The 25657-nt window shown below is 46.3% G+C and overlaps 1 protein-coding gene across 2 annotated transcripts in view; it reads left to right on the top strand.

Annotated features, from left to right (window-relative positions):
* Nucleotides 1–25657, top strand: part of LOC138522041 (class II histocompatibility antigen, M beta 1 chain) — a 356872-nt gene that overhangs the window by 11628 nt on the left and 319587 nt on the right. The gene's annotated exons all lie outside the window — the stretch shown is intronic.

Below are 25657 nucleotides of genomic sequence, written 5' to 3' on the forward strand. Positions count from 1 at the left end.
TGCAATATCACAGAACCATCAGGCGCACAATGCGTTGCAATATCACAGAACCATCAGGCGCACAATGCTTTGCAATATCAAAGAACCATCAGGCACACAATGCTTTGCAATATCACAGAACCATCAGGCGCACAATGCGTTGCAATATCACAGTACAATCAGGCGCACAATTGAACACAATGCGTTGCAATATCACAGAACCATCAGGCGCACAATGCGTTGCAATATCACAGAACCATCAGGCGCACAATGCTTTGCAATATCAAAGAACCATCAGGCACACAATGCTTTGCAATATCACAGAACCATCAGGCGCACAATGCGTTGCAATATCACAGTACAATCAGGCGCACAATTGAACACAATGCGTTGCAATATCACAGAACCATCAGGCACACAACGCGTTGCAATATCACAGAACCATCAGGCGCACAATGCGTTGCAATATCACAGAACCATCAGGCACACAACGCGTTGCAATATCACAGAACCATCAGGCGCACAATGCGTTGCAATATCACAGAACCATCAGGCACACAATGCTTTGCAATATCACAGAACCATCAGGCGCACAATGCGTTGCAATATCACAGAATGCAATATCACAGAACCATCCGGCACACAATGCGTTGCAATATCACAGAACCATCAGGCGCACAATGCTTTGCAATATCAAAGAACCATCAGGCACACAATGCTTTGCAATATCACAGAACCATCAGGCACACAATGCTTTGCAATATCAAAGAACCATCAGGCACACAATGCGTTGCAATATCACAGAACCATCAGGCGCACAATGCGTTGCAATATCACAGAACCATCAGGCGCACAATGCGTTGCAATATCAAAGAACCATCAGGCACACAATGCTTTGCAATATCACAGAACCATCAGGCGCACAATGCGTTGCAATATCACAGTACAATCAGGCGCACAATTGAACACAATGCGTTGCAATATCACAGAACCATCAGGCACACAACGCGTTGCAATATCACAGAACCATCAGGCGCACAATGCGTTGCAATATCACAGAACCATCAGGCACACAACGCGTTGCAATATCACAGAACCATCAGGCGCACAATGCGTTGCAATATCACAGAACCATCAGGCGCACAATGCGTTGCAATATCACAGAACCATCAGGCACACAACGCGTTGCAATATCACAGTACAATCAGGCGCACAATTGAACACAATGCGTTGCAATATCACAGAACCATCAGGCACACAACACGTTGCAATATCACAGAACCATCAGGCGCACAATGCGTTGCAATATCACAGAACCATCAGGCACACAATGCGTTGCAATATCACAGAACCATCAGGCGCACAATGCTTTGCAATATCAAAGAACCATCAGGCACACAATGCTTTGCAATATCACAGAACCATCAGGCACACAATGCTTTGCAATATCACAGAACCATCAGGCGCACAATGCGTTGCAATATCACAGAACCATCAGGCGCACAATGCGTTGCAATATCACAGAACCATCAGGCGCACAATGCGTTGCAATATCACAGAACCATCAGGCACACAATGCTTTGCAATATCAAAGAACCATCAGGCACACAATGCTTTGCAATATCACAGAACCATCAGGCACACAATGCTTTGCAATATCAAAGAACCATCAGGCACACAATGCTTTGCAATATCAAAGAACCATCAGGCGCACAATGCGTTGCAATATCACAGAACCATCAGGCGCACAATGCGTTGCAATATCACAGAACCATCAGGCGCACAATGCGTTGCAATATCACAGAACCATCAGGCACACAATGCTTTGCAATATCAAAGAACCATCAGGCACACAATGCTTTGCAATATCACAGAACCATCAGGCACACAATGCTTTGCAATATCAAAGAACCATCAGGCACACAATGCTTTGCAATATCAAAGAACCATCAGGCACACAATGCTTTGCAATATCACAGAACCATCAGGCACACAATGCGTTGCAATATCACAGTACAATCAGGCGCACAATTGAACACAATGCGTTGCAATATCACAGAACCATCAGGCACACAACGCGTTGCAATATCACAGAACCATCAGGCGCACAATGCGTTGCAATATCACAGAACCATCAGGCACACAACGCGTTGCAATATCACAGAACCATCAGGCGCACAATGCGTTGCAATATCACAGAACCATCAGGCGCACAATGCGTTGCAATATCACAGAACCATCAGGCACACAACGCGTTGCAATATCACAGAACCATCAGGCGCACAATGCGTTGCAATATCACAGAACCATCAGGCGCACAATGCGTTGCAATATCACAGAACCATCAGGCACACAACGCGTTGCAATATCACAGAACCATCAGGCGCACAATGCGTTGCAATATCACAGAACCATCAGGCACACAACGCATTGCAATATCACAGAACCATCAGGCGCACAATGCGTTGCAATATCACAGAACCATCAGGCGCACAATGCGTTGCAATATCACAGTACAATCAGGCGCACAATGCATTGCAATATCAAAGAACCATCAGGCGCACAATGCGTTGCAATATCACAGAACCATCAGGCACGCAACGCGTTGCAATATCACAGAACCATCAGGCGCACAACGCGTTGCAATATCACAGAACCATCAGGCGCACAGCGCGTTGCAATATCACAGAACCATCAGGCGCACAATGCGTTGCAATATCACAGAACCGTCAGGCGCACAATGCGTTGCAATATCACAGAACCATCAGGCACACAATGCGTTGCAATATCACAGAACCATCAGGCACACAATGCGTTGCAATATCACAGAACCATCAGGCACACAACGCGTTGCAATATCACAGAACCATCAGGTGCACAACGCGTTGCAATATCACAGAACCATCAGGCGCACAATGCGTTGCAATATCACAGAATGCAATATCACAGAACCATCCGGCACACAATGCGTTGCAATATCACAGAACCATCAGGCACACAATGCATTGCAATATCACAGAACCATCAGGCACACAACGCGTTGCAATATCACAGAACCATCAGGTGCACAACGCGTTGCAATATCACAGAACCATCAGGCGCACAACGCGTTGCAATATCACAGAACCATCAGGCACACAATGCGTTGCAATATCACAGAACCATCAGGCGCACAATGTGTTGCAATATCACAGAACCATCAGGCGCACAATGCGTTGCAATATCCCAGTACCATCAGGCGCACAATGCGTTGCAATATCACAGAATGCAATATCACAGAACCATCAGGCACACAATGCGTTGCAATATCACAGAACCATCAGGCCCACAATGCGTTGCAATATCACAGAATGCAATATCACAGAACCATCAGGCACACAATGCGTTGCAATATCACAGAACCATCAGGCACACAACGCGTTGCAATATCACAGTACAATCAGGCGCACAATGCGTTGCAATATCACAGAACCATCAGGCACACAATGCGTTGCAATATCACAGAACCATCAGGCACACAATGCGTTGCAATATCACAGAACCATCAGGCGCACAACGCGTTGCAATATCACAGTACAATCAGGCGCACAACGCGTTGCAATATCACAGTACCATCAGGCGCACAATGCGTTGCAATATCACAGTACAATCAGGCGCACAATGCGTTGCAATATCACAGAACGCAATATCACAGAACCATCAGGTGCACAATGTGTTGCAATATCACAGAACCATCAGGCACACAACGCGTTGCAATATCACAGTACAATCAGGCGCACAATGCGTTGCAATATCACAGTACCATCAGGCGCACAATGCGTTGCAATATCACAGAATGCAATATCACAGTACCATCAGGCGCACAATGCGTTGCAATATCACAGAATGCAATATCACAGAACCATCAGGCACACAAAGCGTTGCAATATCACAGTACAATCAGGTGCACAATGTGTTGCAATATTACAGTACCATCAGGCACACAATGCGTTGCAATATCACAGAACCATCAGGCGCACAACGCGTTGCAATATCACAGAACCATCAGGCGCACAATGCGTTGCAATATCCCAGTACCATCAGGCGCACAATGCGTTGCAATATCACAGAACCATCAGGCGCACAATGCGTTGCAATATCACAGAATGCAATATCACAGAACCATCAGGCACACAATGCGTTGCAATATCACAGAACCATCAGGCGCACAATGCGTTGCAATATCACAGAACCATCAGGCGCACAATGCGTTGCAATATCACAGAACCATCAGGCGCACAATGCGTTGCAATATCCCAGTACCATCAGGCGCACAATGCGTTGCAATATCACAGAACCATCAGGCGCACAACGCGTTGCAATATCACAGTACAATCAGGCGCACAACGCGTTGCAATATCACAGTACAATCAGGCACACAACGCGTTGCAATATCACAGTACAATCAGGCGCACAATGCGTTGCAATATCACATAATGCAATATCACAGAACCATCAGGCACACAATGCGTTGCAATATCACAGAACCATCAGGCGCACAACGCGTTGCAATATCACAGAACCATCAGGCGCACAATGCGTTGCAATATCCCAGTACCATCAGGCGCACAATGCGTTGCAATATCACAGAACCATCAGGCGCACAATGCGTTGCAATATCACAGAATGCAATATCACAGAACCATCAGGCACACAATGCGTTGCAATATCACAGAACCATCAGGCGCACAATGCGTTGCAATATCACAGAACCATCAGGCACAAAATGCGTTGCAATATCACAGAACCATCAGGCGCACAATGCGTTGCAATATCACAGAACCATCAGGCGCACAATGCGTTGCAATATCCCAGTACCATCAGGCGCACAATGCGTTGCAATATCACAGAACCATCAGGCGCACAACGCGTTGCAATATCACAGTACAATCAGGCACACAACGCGTTGCAATATCACAGTACAATCAGGCGCACAATGCGTTGCAATATCACAGAATGCAATATCACAGAACCATCAGGCACACAATGCATTGCAATATCACAGAACCATCAGGCGCACAATGCGTTGCAATATCACAGAACCATCAGGCACACAACGCGTTGCAATATCACAGTACAATCAGGCACACAATGCGTTGCAATATCACAGAATGCAATATCACAGAACCATCAGGCACACAATGCGTTGCAATATCACAGTACAATCAGGCGCACAATGCCTTGCAATATCACAGAATGCAATATCACAGTACCATCAGGCGCACAATGCGTTGCAATATCACAGAACCATCAGGCGCACAATGCGTTGCAATATCACAGAATGCAATATCACAGAACCATCAGGCACACAATGCGTTGCAATATCACAGAACCATCAGGCGCACAATGCGTTGCAATATCACAGAACCATCAGGCACACAATGTGTTGCAATATCACAGAACCATCAGGCACACAATGCGTTGCAATATCACAAAACCATCAGGCGCACAATGCGTTGCAATATCCCAGTACCATCAGGCGCACAATGCGTTGCAATATCACAGAACCATCAGGCGCACAACGCGTTGCAATATCACAGTACAATCAGGCACACAACGCGTTGCAATATCACAGAACCATCAGGCGCACAATGCTTTGCAATATCAAAGAACCATCAGGCACACAATGCTTTGCAATATCACAGAACCATCAGGCACACAATGCGTTGCAATATCACAGAACCATCAGGCACACAATGCGTTGCAATATCACAGAACCATCAGGCGCACAATGCGTTGCAATATCACAGAACCATCAGGCACACAATGCGTTGCAATATCACAAAACCATCAGGCGCACAATGCGTTGCAATATCCCAGTACCATCAGGCGCACAATGCGTTGCAATATCACAGAACCATCAGGCGCACAACGCGTTGCAATATCACAGTACAATCAGGCACACAACGCGTTGCAATATCACAGAACCATCAGGCGCACAATGCTTTGCAATATCAAAGAACCATCAGGCACACAATGCTTTGCAATATCACAGAACCATCAGGCACACAATGCGTTGCAATATCACAGAACCATCAGGCACACAATGCGTTGCAATATCACAGAACCATCAGGCACACAAAGCGTTGCAATATCACAGTACAATCAGGTGCACAATGTGTTGCAATATTACAGTACCATCAGGCGCACAATGCGTTGCAATATCACAGAACCATCAGGCGCACAATGCTTTGCAATATCAAAGAACCATCAGGCACACAATGCTTTGCAATATCACAGAACCATCAGGCGCACAATGCGTTGCAATATCACAGTACAATCAGGCGCACAATTGAACACAATGCGTTGCAATATCACAGAACCATCAGGCACACAACGCGTTGCAATATCACAGAACCATCAGGCGCACAATGCGTTGCAATATCACAGAACCATCAGGCACACAACGCGTTGCAATATCACAGAACCATCAGGCGCACAATGCGTTGCAATATCACAGAACCATCAGGCGCACAATGCGTTGCAATATCACAGAACCATCAGGCACACAACGCGTTGCAATATCACAGAACCATCAGGCGCACAATGCGTTGCAATATCACAGTACAATCAGGCGCACAATTGAACACAATGCGTTGCAATATCACAGAACCATCAGGCACACAACACGTTGCAATATCACAGAACCATCAGGCGCACAATGCGTTGCAATATCACAGAACCATCAGGCACACAATGCGTTGCAATATCACAGAACCATCAGGCGCACAATGCTTTGCAATATCAAAGAACCATCAGGCACACAATGCTTTGCAATATCACAGAACCATCAGGCACACAATGCTTTGCAATATCACAGAACCATCAGGCGCACAATGCGTTGCAATATCACAGAACCATCAGGCGCACAATGCGTTGCAATATCACAGAACCATCAGGCGCACAATGCGTTGCAATATCACAGAATGCAATATCACAGTACCATCAGGCGCACAATGCGTTGCAATATCACAGAACCATCCGGCACACAATGCGTTGCAATATCACAGAACCATCAGGCGCACAATGCGTTGCAATATCACAGAATGCAATATCACAGAACCATCCGGCACACAATGCGTTGCAATATCACAGAACCATCAGGCGCACAATGCGTTGCAATATCACAGAACCATCAGGCACACAATGCTTTGCAATATCAAAGAACCATCAGGCACACAATGCTTTGCAATATCACAGAACCATCAGGCACACAATGCTTTGCAATATCAAAGAACCATCAGGCACACAATGCTTTGCAATATCAAAGAACCATCAGGCGCACAATGCGTTGCAATATCACAGTACCATCAGGCGCACAATGCGTTGCAATATCACAGAATGCAATATCACAGTACCATCAGGCGCACAATGCGTTGCAATATCACAGAATGCAATATCACAGAACCATCAGGCACACAAAGCGTTGCAATATCACAGTACAATCAGGTGCACAATGTGTTGCAATATTACAGTACCATCAGGCACACAATGCGTTGCAATATCACAGAACCATCAGGCGCACAACGCGTTGCAATATCACAGAATGCAATATCACAGAACCATCAGGCACACAATGCGTTGCAATATCACAGAATGCAATATCACAGAACCATCAGGCACACAATGCGTTGCAATATCACAGAACCATCAGGCGCACAATGCGTTGCAATATCACAGAACCATCAGGCGCACAATGCGTTGCAATATCACAGAACCATCAGGCGCACAATGCGTTGCAATATCCCAGTACCATCAGGCGCACAATGCGTTGCAATATCACAGAACCATCAGGCGCACAACGCGTTGCAATATCACAGTACAATCAGGCGCACAACGCGTTGCAATATCACAGTACAATCAGGCACACAACGCGTTGCAATATCACAGTACAATCAGGCGCACAATGCGTTGCAATATCACATAATGCAATATCACAGAACCATCAGGCACACAATGCGTTGCAATATCACAGAACCATCAGGCGCACAACGCGTTGCAATATCACAGAACCATCAGGCGCACAATGCGTTGCAATATCCCAGTACCATCAGGCGCACAATGCGTTGCAATATCACAGAACCATCAGGCGCACAATGCGTTGCAATATCACAGAATGCAATATCACAGAACCATCAGGCACACAATGCGTTGCAATATCACAGAACCATCAGGCGCACAATGCGTTGCAATATCACAGAACCATCAGGCACAAAATGCGTTGCAATATCACAGAACCATCAGGCGCACAATGCGTTGCAATATCACAGAACCATCAGGCGCACAATGCGTTGCAATATCCCAGTACCATCAGGCGCACAATGCGTTGCAATATCACAGAACCATCAGGCGCACAACGCGTTGCAATATCACAGTACAATCAGGCACACAACGCGTTGCAATATCACAGTACAATCAGGCGCACAATGCGTTGCAATATCACAGAATGCAATATCACAGAACCATCAGGCACACAATGCATTGCAATATCACAGAACCATCAGGCGCACAATGCGTTGCAATATCACAGAACCATCAGGCACACAACGCGTTGCAATATCACAGTACAATCAGGCACACAATGCGTTGCAATATCACAGAATGCAATATCACAGAACCATCAGGCACACAATGCGTTGCAATATCACAGTACAATCAGGCGCACAATGCCTTGCAATATCACAGAATGCAATATCACAGTACCATCAGGCGCACAATGCGTTGCAATATCACAGAACCATCAGGCGCACAATGCGTTGCAATATCACAGAATGCAATATCACAGAACCATCAGGCACACAATGCGTTGCAATATCACAGAACCATCAGGCGCACAATGCGTTGCAATATCACAGAACCATCAGGCACACAATGTGTTGCAATATCACAGAACCATCAGGCACACAATGCGTTGCAATATCACAAAACCATCAGGCGCACAATGCGTTGCAATATCCCAGTACCATCAGGCGCACAATGCGTTGCAATATCACAGAACCATCAGGCGCACAACGCGTTGCAATATCACAGTACAATCAGGCACACAACGCGTTGCAATATCACAGAACCATCAGGCGCACAATGCTTTGCAATATCAAAGAACCATCAGGCACACAATGCTTTGCAATATCACAGAACCATCAGGCACACAATGCGTTGCAATATCACAGAACCATCAGGCACACAATGCGTTGCAATATCACAGAACCATCAGGCGCACAATGCGTTGCAATATCACAGAACCATCAGGCACACAATGCGTTGCAATATCACAAAACCATCAGGCGCACAATGCGTTGCAATATCCCAGTACCATCAGGCGCACAATGCGTTGCAATATCACAGAACCATCAGGCGCACAACGCGTTGCAATATCACAGTACAATCAGGCACACAACGCGTTGCAATATCACAGAACCATCAGGCGCACAATGCTTTGCAATATCAAAGAACCATCAGGCACACAATGCTTTGCAATATCACAGAACCATCAGGCACACAATGCGTTGCAATATCACAGAACCATCAGGCACACAATGCGTTGCAATATCACAGAACCATCAGGCACACAAAGCGTTGCAATATCACAGTACAATCAGGTGCACAATGTGTTGCAATATTACAGTACCATCAGGCGCACAATGCGTTGCAATATCACAGAACCATCAGGCGCACAATGCTTTGCAATATCAAAGAACCATCAGGCACACAATGCTTTGCAATATCACAGAACCATCAGGCGCACAATGCGTTGCAATATCACAGTACAATCAGGCGCACAATTGAACACAATGCGTTGCAATATCACAGAACCATCAGGCACACAACGCGTTGCAATATCACAGAACCATCAGGCGCACAATGCGTTGCAATATCACAGAACCATCAGGCACACAACGCGTTGCAATATCACAGAACCATCAGGCGCACAATGCGTTGCAATATCACAGAACCATCAGGCGCACAATGCGTTGCAATATCACAGAACCATCAGGCACACAACGCGTTGCAATATCACAGAACCATCAGGCGCACAATGCGTTGCAATATCACAGTACAATCAGGCGCACAATTGAACACAATGCGTTGCAATATCACAGAACCATCAGGCACACAACACGTTGCAATATCACAGAACCATCAGGCGCACAATGCGTTGCAATATCACAGAACCATCAGGCACACAATGCGTTGCAATATCACAGAACCATCAGGCGCACAATGCTTTGCAATATCAAAGAACCATCAGGCACACAATGCTTTGCAATATCACAGAACCATCAGGCACACAATGCTTTGCAATATCACAGAACCATCAGGCGCACAATGCGTTGCAATATCACAGAACCATCAGGCGCACAATGCGTTGCAATATCACAGAACCATCAGGCGCACAATGCGTTGCAATATCACAGAATGCAATATCACAGTACCATCAGGCGCACAATGCGTTGCAATATCACAGAACCATCCGGCACACAATGCGTTGCAATATCACAGAACCATCAGGCGCACAATGCGTTGCAATATCACAGAATGCAATATCACAGAACCATCCGGCACACAATGCGTTGCAATATCACAGAACCATCAGGCGCACAATGCGTTGCAATATCACAGAACCATCAGGCACACAATGCTTTGCAATATCAAAGAACCATCAGGCACACAATGCTTTGCAATATCACAGAACCATCAGGCACACAATGCTTTGCAATATCAAAGAACCATCAGGCACACAATGCTTTGCAATATCAAAGAACCATCAGGCGCACAATGCGTTGCAATATCACAGAACCATCAGGCGCACAATGCGTTGCAATATCACAGAACCATCAGGCGCACAATGCGTTGCAATATCACAGAACCATCAGGCACACAATGCTTTGCAATATCAAAGAACCATCAGGCACACAATGCTTTGCAATATCACAGAACCATCAGGCACACAATGCTTTGCAATATCAAAGAACCATCAGGCACACAATGCTTTGCAATATCAAAGAACCATCAGGCACACAATGCTTTGCAATATCACACACCCATCAGGCACACAATGCGTTGCAATATCACAGTACAATCAGGCGCACAATTGAACACAATGCGTTGCAATATCACAGAACCATCAGGCACACAACGCGTTGCAATATCACAGAACCATCAGGCGCACAATGCGTTGCAATATCACAGAACCATCAGGCACACAACGCGTTGCAATATCACAGAACCATCAGGCGCACAATGCGTTGCAATATCACAGAACCATCAGGCGCACAATGCGTTGCAATATCACAGAACCATCAGGCACACAACGCGTTGCAATATCACAGAACCATCAGGCGCACAATGCTTTGCAATATCAAAGAACCATCAGGCACACAATGCTTTGCAATATCACAGAACCATCAGGCACACAATGCTTTGCAATATCAAAGAACCATCAGGCACACAATGCTTTGCAATATCAAAGAACCATCAGGCACACAATGCTTTGCAATATCACAGAACCATCAGGCACACAATGCGTTGCAATATCACAGTACAATCAGGCGCACAATTGAACACAATGCGTTGCAATATCACAGAACCATCAGGCACACAACGCGTTGCAATATCACAGAACCATCAGGCGCACAATGCGTTGCAATATCACAGAACCATCAGGCGCACAATGCGTTGCAATATCACAGTACAATCAGGCGCACAATGCATTGCAATATCAAAGAACCATCAGGCGCACAATGCGTTGCAATATCACAGAACCATCAGGCACACAACGCGTTGCAATATCACAGAACCATCAGGCGCACAACGCGTTGCAATATCACAGAACCATCAGGCGCACAGCGCGTTGCAATATCACAGAACCATCAGGCGCACAATGCGTTGCAATATCACAGAACCGTCAGGCGCACAATGCGTTGCAATATCACAGAACCATCAGGCACACAATGCGTTGCAATATCACAGAACCATCAGGCACACAATGCGTTGCAATATCACAGAACCATCAGGCACACAACGCGTTGCAATATCACAGAACCATCAGGTGCACAACGCGTTGCAATATCACAGAACCATCAGGCGCACAATGCGTTGCAATATCACAGAACCATCAGGGGCACAATGCATTGCAATATCACAGAACCATCAGGCACACAACGCGTTGCAATATCACAGAACCATCAGGCGCACAATGCGTTGCAATATCACAGAATGCAATATCACAGAACCATCCGGCACACAATGCGTTGCAATATCACAGAACCATCAGGCACACAATGCATTGCAATATCACAGAACCATCAGGCACACAACGCGTTGCAATATCACAGAACCATCAGGCGCACAACGCGTTGCAATATCACAGAACCATCAGGCGCACAACGCGTTGCAATATCACAGAACCATCAGGCGCACAATGCGTTGCAATATCACAGAACCATCAGGCGCACAATGTGTTGCAATATCACAGAACCATCAGGCGCACAATGCGTTGCAATATCCCAGTACCATCAGGCGCACAATGCGTTGCAATATCACAGAATGCAATATCACAGAACCATCAGGCACACAATGCGTTGCAATATCACAGAACCATCAGGCGCACAATGCGTTGCAATATCACAGAATGCAATATCACAGAACCATCAGGCACACAATGCGTTGCAATATCACAGAACCATCAGGCACACAACGCGTTGCAATATCACAGTACAATCAGGCGCACAATGCGTTGCAATATCACAGAACCATCAGGCACACAATGCGTTGCAATATCACAGAACCATCAGGCACACAATGCGTTGCAATATCACAGAACCATCAGGCGCACAACGCGTTGCAATATCACAGTACAATCAGGCGCACAACGCGTTGCAATATCACAGTACCATCAGGCGCACAATGCGTTGCAATATCACAGTACAATCAGGCGCACAATGCGTTGCAATATCACAGAACGCAATATCACAGAACCATCAGGTGCACAATGTGTTGCAATATTACAGTACCATCAGGCACACAATGCGTTGCAATATCACAGAACCATCAGGCACACAACGCGTTGCAATATCACAGAACCATCAGGCACACAATGCATTGCAATATCACAGAACCATCAGGTACACAACGCGTTGCAATATCACAGAACCATCAGGCGCACAACGCGTTGCAATATCACAGAACCATCAGGCGCACAACGCGTTGCAATATCACAGAACCATCAGGCGCACAATGCGTTGCAATATCACAGAACCATCAGGCGCACAATGTGTTGCAATATCACAGAACCATCAGGCGCACAATGCGTTGCAATATCCCAGTACCATCAGGCGCACAATGCGTTGCAATATCACAGAATGCAATATCACAGAACCATCAGGCACACAATGCGTTGCAATATCACAGAACCATCAGGCGCACAATGCGTTGCAATATCACAGAATGCAATATCACAGAACCATCAGGCACACAATGCGTTGCAATATCACAGAACCATCAGGCACACAACGCGTTGCAATATCACAGTACAATCAGGCGCACAATGCGTTGCAATATCACAGAACCATCAGGCACACAATGCGTTGCAATATCACAGAACCATCAGGCACACAATGCGTTGCAATATCACAGAACCATCAGGCGCACAACGCGTTGCAATATCACAGTACAATCAGGCGCACAACGCGTTGCAATATCACAGTACCATCAGGCGCACAATGCGTTGCAATATCACAGTACAATCAGGCGCACAATGCGTTGCAATATCACAGAACGCAATATCACAGAACCATCAGGTGCACAATGTGTTGCAATATTACAGTACCATCAGGCACACAATGCGTTGCAATATCACAGAACCATCAGGCACACAACGCGTTGCAACATCACAGTACAATCAGGCGCACAATGCGTTGCAATATCACAGTACCATCAGGCGCACAATGCGTTGCAATATCACAGAATGCAATATCACAGTACCATCAGGCGCACAATGCGTTGCAATATCACAGAATGCAATATCACAGAACCATCAGGCACACAATGCGTTGCAATATCACAGTACAATCAGGTGCACAATGTGTTGCAATATTACAGTACCATCAGGCACACAATGCGTTGCAATATCACAGAACCATCAGGCGCACAACGCGTTGCAATATCACAGAACCATCAGGCGCACAATGCGTTGCAATATCCCAGTACCATCAGGCGCACAATGCGTTGCAATATCACAGAACCATCAGGCGCACAATGCGTTGCAATATCACAGAATGCAATATCACAGAACCATCAGGCACACAATGCGTTGCAATATCACAGAACCATCAGGCGCACAATGCGTTGCAATATCACAGAACCATCAGGCGCACAATGCGTTGCAATATCACAGAACCATCAGGCGCACAATGCGTTGCAATATCCCAGTACCATCAGGCGCACAATGCGTTGCAATATCACAGAACCATCAGGCGCACAACGCGTTGCAATATCACAGTACAATCAGGCGCACAACGCGTTGCAATATCACAGTACAATCAGGCACACAACGCGTTGCAATATCACAGTACAATCAGGCGCACAATGCGTTGCAATATCACAGAATGCAATATCACAGAACCATCAGGCACACAATGCGTTGCAATATCACAGAACCATCAGGCGCACAACGCGTTGCAATATCACAGAACCATCAGGCGCACAATGCGTTGCAATATCCCAGTACCATCAGGCGCACAATGCGTTGCAATATCACAGAACCATCAGGCGCACAATGCGTTACAATATCACAGAATGCAATATCACAGAACCATCAGGCACACAATGCGTTGCAATATCACAGAACCATCAGGCGCACAATGCGTTGCAATATCACAGAACCATCAAGCACAAAATGCGTTGCAATATCACAGAACCATCAGGCGCACAATGCGTTGCAATATCACAGAACCATCAGGCGCACAATGCGTTGCAATATCCCAGTACCATCAGGCGCACAATGCGTTGCAATATCACAGAACCATCAGGCGCACAACGCGTTGCAATATCACAGTACAATCAGGCACACAACGCGTTGCAATATCACAGTACAATCAGGCACACAACGCGTTGCAATATCACAGTACAATCAGGCGCACAATGCGTTGCAATATCACAGAATGCAATATCACAGAACCATCAGGCACACAATGCATTGCAATATCACAGAACCATCAGGCGCACAATGCGTTGCAATATCACAGAACCATCAGGCACACAACGCGTTGCAATATCACAGTACAATCAGGCACACAATGCGTTGCAATATCACAGAATGCAATATCACAGAACCATCAGGCACACAATGCGTTGCAATATCACAGTACAATCAGGCGCACAATGCCTTGCAATATCACAGAATGCAATATCACAGTACCATCAGGCGCACAATGCGTTGCAATATCACAGAACCATCAGGCGCACAATGCGTTGCAATATCACAGAATGCAATATCACAGAACCATCAGGCACACAATGCGTTGCAATATCACAGAACCATCAGGCGCACAATGCGTTGCAATATCACAGAACCATCAGGCACACAATGCGTTGCAATATCACAGAACCATCAGGCACACAATGCGTTGCAATATCACAGAACCATCAGGCGCACAATGCGTTGCAATATCCCAGTACCATCAGGCGCACAATGCGTTGCAATATCACAGAACCATCAGGCGCACAACGCGTTGCAATATCACAGTACAATCAGGCACACAACGCGTTGCAATATCACAGTACAATCAGGCACACAACGCGTTGCAATATCACAGTACAATCAGGCGCACAATGCGTTGCAATATCACAGAATGCAATATCACAGAACCATCAGGCACACAATGCGTTGCAATATCACAGAACCATCAGGCGCACAACGCGTTGCAATATCACAGAACCATCAGGCGCACAATGCGTTGCAATATCCCAGTACCATCAGGCGCACAATGCGTTGCAATATCACAGAACCATCAGGCGCACAATGTGTTGCAATATCACAGAATGCAATATCACAGAACCATCAGGCACACAATGCGTTGCAATATCACAGAACCATCAGGCGCACAATGCGTTGCAATATCACAGAACCATCAGGCACACAATGCGTTGCAATATCACAGAACCATCAGGCGCACAATGCGTTGCAATATCACAGAACCATCAGGCGCACAATGCGTTGCAATATCCCAGTACCATCAGGCGCACAATGCGTTGCAATATCACAGAACCATCAGGCGCACAACGCGTTGCAATATCACAGTACAATCAGGCACACAACGCGTTGCAATATCACAGTACAATCAGGCACACAACGCGTTGCAATATCACAGTACAATCAGGCGCACAATGCGTTGCAATATCACAGAATGCAATATCACAGAACCATCAGGCACACAATGCGTTGCAATATCACAGAACCATCAGGCGCACAATGCCTTGCAATATCACAGAATGCAATATCACAGAACCATCAGGCACACAACGCGTTGCAATATCACAGTACAATCAGGCGCACAATGCCTTGCAATATCACAGAATGCAATATCACAGAACCATCAGGCGCACAATGCGTTGCAATATCACAGAACCATCAGGCACACAATGCGTTGCAATATCACAGAACCATCAGGCACACAATGCGTTGCAATATCACAGAACCATCAGGCGCACAATGTGTTGCAATATCCCAGTACCATCAGGCGCACAATGCGTTGCAATATCACAGAACCATCAGGCGCACAACGCGTTGCAATATCACAGTACAATCAGGCACACAACGCGTTGCAATATCACAGTACAATCAGGCACACAACGCGTTGCAATATCACAGTACAATCAGGCGCACAATGCGTTGCAATATCACAGAATGCAATATCACAGAACCATCAGGCACACAATGCGTTGCAATATCACAGAACCATCAGGCACACAACGCGTTGCAATATCACAGTACAATCAGGCACACAATGCGTTGCAATATCACAGAATGCAATATCACAGAACCATCCGGCACACAATGCGTTGCAATATCACAGAACCATCAGGCGCACAATGCCTTGCAATATCACAGAACCATCAGGCGCACAATGCCTTGCAATATCACAGAACCATCAGGCGCACAATGCCTTGCAATATCACAGAATGCAATATCACAGAACCATCAGGCACACAACGCGTTGCAATATCACAGTACAATCAGGCGCACAATGCCTTGCAATATCACAGAATGCAATATCACAGTACCATCAGGCACACAATGTGTTGCAATATCCCAGTACAATCAGGCACATTGTCATGTGGTTATCAGCTTGGAAAGTACACAGGCATTTATACATTCAATTTGAATGTGGGCTTCATTTCTCTGCGCCCAAAATACATGCATTTGAGAACACACTTTGTTGGTAAAATGCTTTAAATTAATAGAACACTTTTTGCAAAGCCTGCACATACAGTACACACAATGACTGCACATACAGTATATATGCAATGACTGTACATATAGTACATGCGAAGCCTGCACATGCAGTACATGCTTACTCTACACTTACAGTACCCGCTAGGCCTGCACATACATTACACGCAAAGACTGCACATACAGTATATATGCAATGACTGGACATATAGTACATGCGAAGCCTGCACATACAGTACATGCTTACTCTACACTTACAGTACCCGCTAGGCCTGCACATACATTACACGCAAAGACTGCACATACAGTATATGCAACGACTGTAGATATAGTACATGCTATGCCTGCACATACAGTACATGCTAAGCCTGCACATACAATATATGCAATGACTGTTCATATAGTACATGCTAATCCTGCAAATACATTATATGCTAAGCCTGCACATAAAGTACATGCTAACTCTGCACTTACAGTACATGCAAAGCCTGCACATACAATATATGCAATGTCTGTACATATAGTACATGCTAGGCCTGCTCATACAGTACATGCCATACCTGCACATACCCATGACCAGGGTCTCCTACAGGGCAAATACTATCTTGTAACAAATAAACAGAGTAAGAGTCCATTTCTTTGCTGGTAATCTCTTTTGCAACATGTTCCTGTGTGCAGGTGACATCGGCTTTGGTACCCGCTGCTAAGAGGTTATTTACACATTGAATTGGTAGAATCTCCTATCTCCTTTCTGCCTGACCTTCTTGCTCCCTCCCCCAAGGCTTGCAATCGTGGGGTCCTCATCGATAGCGCCCTCCGACTGCCACAATTCATCACTATCACTGCCTCTGCTGCTCGTATTAACCTCCTCAACATAAGGAACATTTGTCGGGTCCTTACTAACCACCTTACAGACACCCTAATCTCCCAATCCCACCTGCCAACAGCATGCTGGTTGGGTCTCCATGCACAACCACTCCTTCTCGCAGTCTCAGTCTACACAGCTATCAATGGTCTTGCTCCTCAGTGCCTGTGTGAAAGTATCTCAGTTTACTCACTTTCTTGTTCCCTCCGAACCGCCTTTGCACTCATCCTCACCGTCCCGTACCCTCTCTGTACCTCCTCCCGCATCCACTCTTTCTCCCTACTTGCCCCACTCCACTGGAACCCACCGCCCATAGCAATGAAAGCCTGCCTGACTGTGGATTTCTTCAAAGCTCGGCTTAAACTTCACTTACTTACCAAAGAGGGAGCTCTGCCTGCCTCTACCCCGCCACCCTGGGTCTATGAGGAAAGATTTTATCCATTTCAGAGCTGTGCCAGAAATGCATGCCCAACTGTGGCGGTGCTGGATGATGGTCAATGGTCTCATGCTCCTGTCTCAAAGCTGAGCGTTGGTCCTCACCCATCGCTGCCAGTCAGGATGGGTGCTGGGCCTCGTGTGGGCCCTAGGCCTGATGCCAGTCATGGGGGGTGTTATGGTCCATCAGGTTGTGTTAAAGGCATTCACCCTCTCCCCATCTCAGTGATCTTTCCCAGGAAGCACCGATCAGAGATGAGGGTCCGGCACGCGGCGACTGATGGGGAACCCTACACAATGGAAGGAAAACAGGTATGGGAATAAACGGACGTCAGTTCTCCTTAATGGCTGGGGAGTATGCTTAGCAGCGTGCCATCCTTTCACTTGTCTATGCCAACCTCTCTAACGAGCTAGATTAAATAACATTTGAGGGAATGGAATCCCTTCTATTTCCTTCATCACGGTTTGGTGAGTCCTCTGTGTGAGAGGGACATGAAAGCTGCTGTCGCTGCTTCAATAATGCACCTCAGCCATTCCCTAGCAGCTGAATCCTCTTTGATAAGGCCTTTGGACAGCCATTAATGATATATCTTCCATGGTATCTGCAGCTGGTATCAGCAACGTGTTCATGTGATTACATCCGGCTCTCCCCATGATCTCTGATGTATCTTAATATTGAAACAGCGGCACCCCTGACCTCCTTGCTGATGGCCTCCCTATGCACGTGCCAAGACCAAGCTGTTCAATTAAAAGTACTCTAGAACCAATGCTAGTGTCCACTTATGAACTAATATCATATGCCTACGTGCATGTAAGGTAGCCATAGCCTGCAATAAGCCATTGCAAGGACTAGCCAGGCGTGACACTTAGAATTGTGAAGACGAGCCACGCGTCACACTTAGAATTGTGAAGATTAGACACGCATCACATTCAGATAGAATTGTGAAGATTAACCACGCGTCACACTTAGAATTGTGAAGATTAGCCACGTATCACATTTAGATAGAATTGCAAAGACTAGCAGCGTGTCACACTTAGAACTGTGAAGATTAGCCATGCATCACACTTAGATAGAATTGTGAAGATTAACCATGCGTCACACTTAGAACTGTAAAGATTAGACACGCGTCACACTTAGATAGAATTGTGAAGATTAACCACGCGTCACACTTAGAATTGTGAAGAATATCCACATATCACATTTAGAGAGAATTGCAAAGTCTGGCAGCATGTCACACTTAGATAGAATTGTGAAGACTAACCACGCATCACACTTAGAATTGTGAAGATTAGCCACGTATCACATTTAGATAGGATTGCAAAGACTAGCCATGCATCACATTTAGAGACGATTGCAAAGGCTAGCAACGCATCACACTTAGATAGAATTGTGAAGACTAGCCATGCATCACATTTAGAGACAATTGCAAAGACTAGCAACGCATCACACTTAGAATTGTGAAGACTAGCCTCAAGTCACACTTAGATTTGTGAAGACAAGCCAGACGTGACACTTAGATCTGTGAAGATTATTCATGCATCACATTTAGATTGAATTGCAAGGACTAGCCAGGCGTGACGCTTATAATTGTGAAGACTAGCCATGTGTTACACTTAGATTTGTGAACATTAGCCACATATCACATTTAGAGAGAATTGCAAAGTCTGGCAGCGTGTCACACCTAGATAGAATTGTGAAGACTAACCACGCGTCTGTCATGATGCCTACCTCCAAGGAGCCAGGTCCGACTTAGCAACCCCAGAGGCAGGCATCATTTCCCCCAGGGGAGGGCCAGCGGGCCCAAGCTGGGGCCCTTTGGACGCAGTCCTGGCGCCTTAGGCACCAGGCTCATGTTGGACCTCTGTCCTGGCGCCTTAGGCGCCAGGCTCATAAAGCTAGACATGTGTTCAAGTGTTTTAATGTGCACTTACCTGATGCAGACCATGCTGCCACATCCAGGCCCTCTTGAGGCCTGAATAGGAACTACTTTACCTGTGGGACTACTTTCCACCCGGGTGTGGTCGGGGAAGGATACATACCTGATCGGAGGAAGAATACACACTTGGAACTTCTTCCAAAGCTATTTAAACCACACCCGATCAGCAACTCACGCTTCGCGTTGTTCTGCTCCTCGCAGCTGGATGCTCACTGTGTCAGCTCCTGCATCTGGACTTCAGCCACGCCTGTCAGCATCCTGGGTCACCTGCAAAGGGAGACAAGAGACCTACCAGCTAATCTGCACCACGGAGATATCACCGACGATCCTGAAAGGGAAGCCATCATTTTTAAAAGCATTTCGTTACGATCGCTGCAGCGCTGCATTTCACTCACCTTTCCTGGGTTCCTCCATCTTCAGCAGCGATCATCCGGATACACAGCCACTTCCCAGAGCCTAGAGAAAAAGACAAGAATAAGAGGTGAGAGAAGGAAGGGAATAGGAAAAGCTCAGTTTCCTTCTAAGACTTACCTGTTGGGTCATTCCCATTTCATTTCGGGTCTTGCTGCTTCCAAGCAGGACCCAGGCCCCTATGTGGAAAACAGACAAAGACATTAGATGAGCGAATGCAAAAACATTACCTGAGCGCTCATCTAGGACTTACCAGATCTTTACTGGAACTGCACGTTTCACTTCGGGTCGGCGCCATATTTCTGGCATTCCGAACCCCGGCCCCTAGGGGGAAAAGACATCAACATCAGCGCTTTGTTGCAAGAAGTCTCCAAAGGAATCTTCATTCATCACCTGAAAAAAGACAATGAACATTATTATTTAAAGCTTGAACTTTTGAACTTGCAACAGAACTTTTACAGCGCCTTACCAGTATAATCAAGTTTACCTGAACTCCCATCCAACCTCAATCCAGTGAAGTAACTGGGTTCAACGCGCCCCTGCATCAGAAGCAGGATGGAGAGCTCGTCCTTTCAGACCCTAAGGTGAGACTTCACGGGGAATCGTGAAAGGGTATCGTGGAGGGTTGGAAGAGAGTGGGAGGCTTGAGCATAACTCAGTCAGTAGGTAATACTCCCTTTTCACGCACAGGGGAATATTCCTGCGAGCCGGAGAAGCCCGAGTAGAGGGCCCTTCCTGTCCATCTTCAGAGTCCTGCGCTTCACCATTGAAGAAGCATCAGCACTCAAAGCCAGACCTGCGCCTCCGTGGGAATCAGGTGAGCGTTACAGAACGCGAAGCCTACCCACAATTTCCCACCCGGGCGCTATGGAGACTTCCGAGACTGACCAGCTGGCCCAGCTTTTGGGGGAATTACGGGCAGAGGTGCACTCAGCCCGCCAGGAGACTAACGCTCTCAAAAGAGAACTGATCTTATCTAAGGAAAGAACTGATGACCTAGCCAAAAGGTTATTACAGGCCCAGGCAGGCCACACTCCTTTATCTAATTCCGGAGACATTTCCACATCAATGGGTTTGAGTAACCCGGTACAAATTAATCTACCTGGACACATGCCTTTGGCCCCGCCTGAACGTTTTGCGGGGGATCCCAAGAAATATGCCGTCTTTATGAACCAATGTCGTTTACACTTTCTATGCAGACCCGGAGCCTTCCCTAACGACCAGACCAAGGTAGGCTTTATACTATCTTACCTCAGTGGCAGTGCTGCCGATTGGTCTATTCCATTGGTAAATCAGGATGATCCCATTCTCCAGAATTTTCAGGGCTTCCAGGCCAGCATGGAAAGATTGTTCGCTCAACACTCTCAAGGACAGGCCCTTGATAACAAACTGCTATCCTTATGACAAGGTAATCAGGATCTTCTGTCCTACATAGCCACCTTTAACAGACTGGTTGTGGAAACTGGATGGCCAGAAAGCAAAAGGATCACATTGTTTCATCGAGGCCTGCGCGGAGAGCTTAAGGATGTTCTAGCTCAGATAGTAAACCCACCCCAGGTCTGCGCAGACTACATTGACTTGGTGGTTCAACTTGATCACAGACTTCAAAATAGAAAAGCAGATCGGTTCAAGTATGAAAACCGAGCACCGATCAAAACCCACGCTAACTCCAAGAGTACCGACGTATCTGAACCTATGCAAATCGGTGGTGTTAAAGGACCATTAACGCAGAAAGAACGAGAGAGAAGGCGGCAAATGCAACTTTGTCTGTATTGCGGGACTTCCGGTCACTTTCTTCGAAATTGTCCAGTTAAACCACTTAAGAAGGTGGTTGGAGCTACTGATAACGAATTAGTGACACCTGATTCGGGAAACGACCTAGCCCGACAAGCGTAGGGGTCCGCTTGCCGAGCTTGAAAACTAACTCTTTGACCTCGCATTTTGTCATGCCAATGGTGCTCGTGGACCCAAAACAGCCTCAGCAGTTGCATGCTATAAAAGCATACATCGACAGTGGAGCTATTGGAAATTACATAGACCGTGAATTGGCTTCCAGGATTAAGCTTCCTCTCCGCCCGAAAGTAACCCAAGATGTCATTACTACAGTAGATGGAACCGAAATAGCCTCAGGGCCTGTAACGCATTCCACTGTTGAAGTGACACTGGTGGGTCAGGATGGACATCGGGAAGCAATTGTGTTTGATGTGATGAAGGCCCCACAATTTCAAGTAATTCTTGGAATTCCTTGGTTAGAAACACATAATCCCAGAATTGACTGGCGAGCAAAGAAGATAAGTTTTCCTGATTGTGAACCAACTTGTTATCCAAGAAATCCAGCTATGGGTCTAGCCACAGCAACTTCCACCCCTGTACAGTTACCGTCAGAATACCAAGAATTCCAAGACGTTTTTCAGAAAGAACAGGCTAACACGTTACCTCCCCATCGGTCTTATGATTGCCAGATCGATCTGGTACCCAATGCTCAACTACCTTGTAGTAGGATTTATGCTCTTACGGAACCTGAGAACCTGCATTTGCGTCAGTATTTAGATCAGTACCTAGCCAATGGTTTTATTCGCCCGTCCAAGTCACCTGTCTCTTCAGCTCTGTACTTCGTGCCAAAAAAAGAAGGCGACCTTAGAACGTGTATAGATTATCGCGCCCTAAATCAAATAACGATTAAGAATCGTTATCCTTTGCCCTTGATCCCTGAGCTTATCGACCAGGTGAAAGACGCTTGTGTGTACACCAAGTTAGATCTCCAAGGAGCTTATCACCTGGTGCGCATAAAAGAAGGCGACGAATGGAAGACTGCATTCCGCACCAAATTTGGGCTCTTCGAATATCAGGTGATGCCCTTCGGTTTGTGCAATGCACCTGCCGCCTTTCAGTACTTTATGAATGATGTTCTTCAGGAACTTATCGATGTCTGCATCATTGTTTACATTGACGACATCCTGGTGTACTCTTCTTCAGAATCTGATCACAGAAAACATGTTAGGGCAGTTCTTGAGAAACTGTGCCAGCACAGACTATTTGCAAAACTCGAAAAATGCGTTTTTCATACCACAGAAGTTGAGTTTCTCAGATTCATCCTGACACCTCAAGGAGTCCGAATGGACTCGCGAAAGGTGGACGCCATCCTCAAATGGCCATCTCCAAGCTCGGTGAAGGGTGTTCAGAGCATGCTCGGCTTTGCCAATTTCTATCGAAGATTCATCCCGGAATTTTCCCGAACAGTCCAACCCATCACCGCTCTCCTAAAGAAAAACAAACGCTTCGAATGGACTCTTGAAGCCGAACAAGCCTTCCAGGACCTGAAAACCAAATTCACCTCTGCACCTGTATTGAAGCACCCGCACCTAGATCTCCCGTACATAGTGGAAACCGATGCTTCCAGTTTGGCCATGGGAGCTGTCCTGTCGCAAAGAGACCCAAAAACTAACCAACTACACCCAGTGGCCTTTTGGTCCAGAAAATGTTCTCCTCCTGAAATCAACTACACAATTACCGATAAAGAGTTACTGGCCATCAAATCTGCTTTCAAGGCTTGGCGTCACTATCTTCTCGGGGCAAGACACACCATCACCGTAATTACGGACAACAGAAACTTACAGTATTTAAAGACGGCCAAAGCTCAATCTTCACGACAACTCTGATGGGCTCTATTCTTTGCGGAATTTGATTTTGTAATTACCTATCGCCCTGGCTGCAAGAATGGAAAAGCAGACGCCTTATCCCGGATTGGCATGGAAGAACCTAATTCGAGCTTAGAACCTGTTCCCATCATACCTGAGCAAAGAATCTTAGGCTTAACTTCATTGCAATCTATTGAGGATATCCAAATGCAAGTAAAACAACTTCTAGACTCTTCAACCTTACTGGAATGGAGTCAAAAGGGTCCTCATTACACCGTTAAGGATGACTTACCCTACTTCCAGGAGCGATTGTTTCTGCCGAGTAAAGAATTGCAAGAACTTGTTATTGCCCATCATCATGAATCTTTAATGGAAGGACACCCTGGTATCGCTAATACGGAGGAAAAAATCAAACGCCACTTCTGGTGGACTTCTTGGAGAAAAGACATAAAGTCTTTTGTACTGTCTTGTGGAATTTGCGCCCAAAACAAGGCTCAAAAGAAAAGGCCAGCCGGCCTACTTCAACCCTTGGATATTCCACCGGCACCATGGCACACCCTGTCAATGGACTTTATAACAGATCTGCCTCCTTGTGCTGGTTACAACACAATCCTTGTAATTGTGGACCTATTCTCCAAAATGGCCCACTTTATCCCTTTAAAGGGTTTGCCTTCAGCTTCCACCTTGGCCAAGGAATTCCTGGAGAATATAGTTCGCATACATGGTTTCCCTTCCATTTTAGTCTCGGATCGTGGAAGTCAATTTATCTCACATTTTTGGAAGAAGTGTTGCCAACTAGCACAAATAGATGTGCGGTTATCCACGAGCCACCACCCCCAGACCGACGGACAAACCGAGAGAACCAATCAGACTCTCGAGCAATATCTTCGGTGCATGTTAC

The sequence above is a fragment of the Ambystoma mexicanum genome, chromosome 13 (assembly GCF_040938575.1).
Source record: "Ambystoma mexicanum isolate Mex_15411 chromosome 13, UKY_AmexF1_1, whole genome shotgun sequence".
NCBI classification, from domain to species: domain Eukaryota; kingdom Metazoa; phylum Chordata; class Amphibia; order Caudata; family Ambystomatidae; genus Ambystoma; species Ambystoma mexicanum.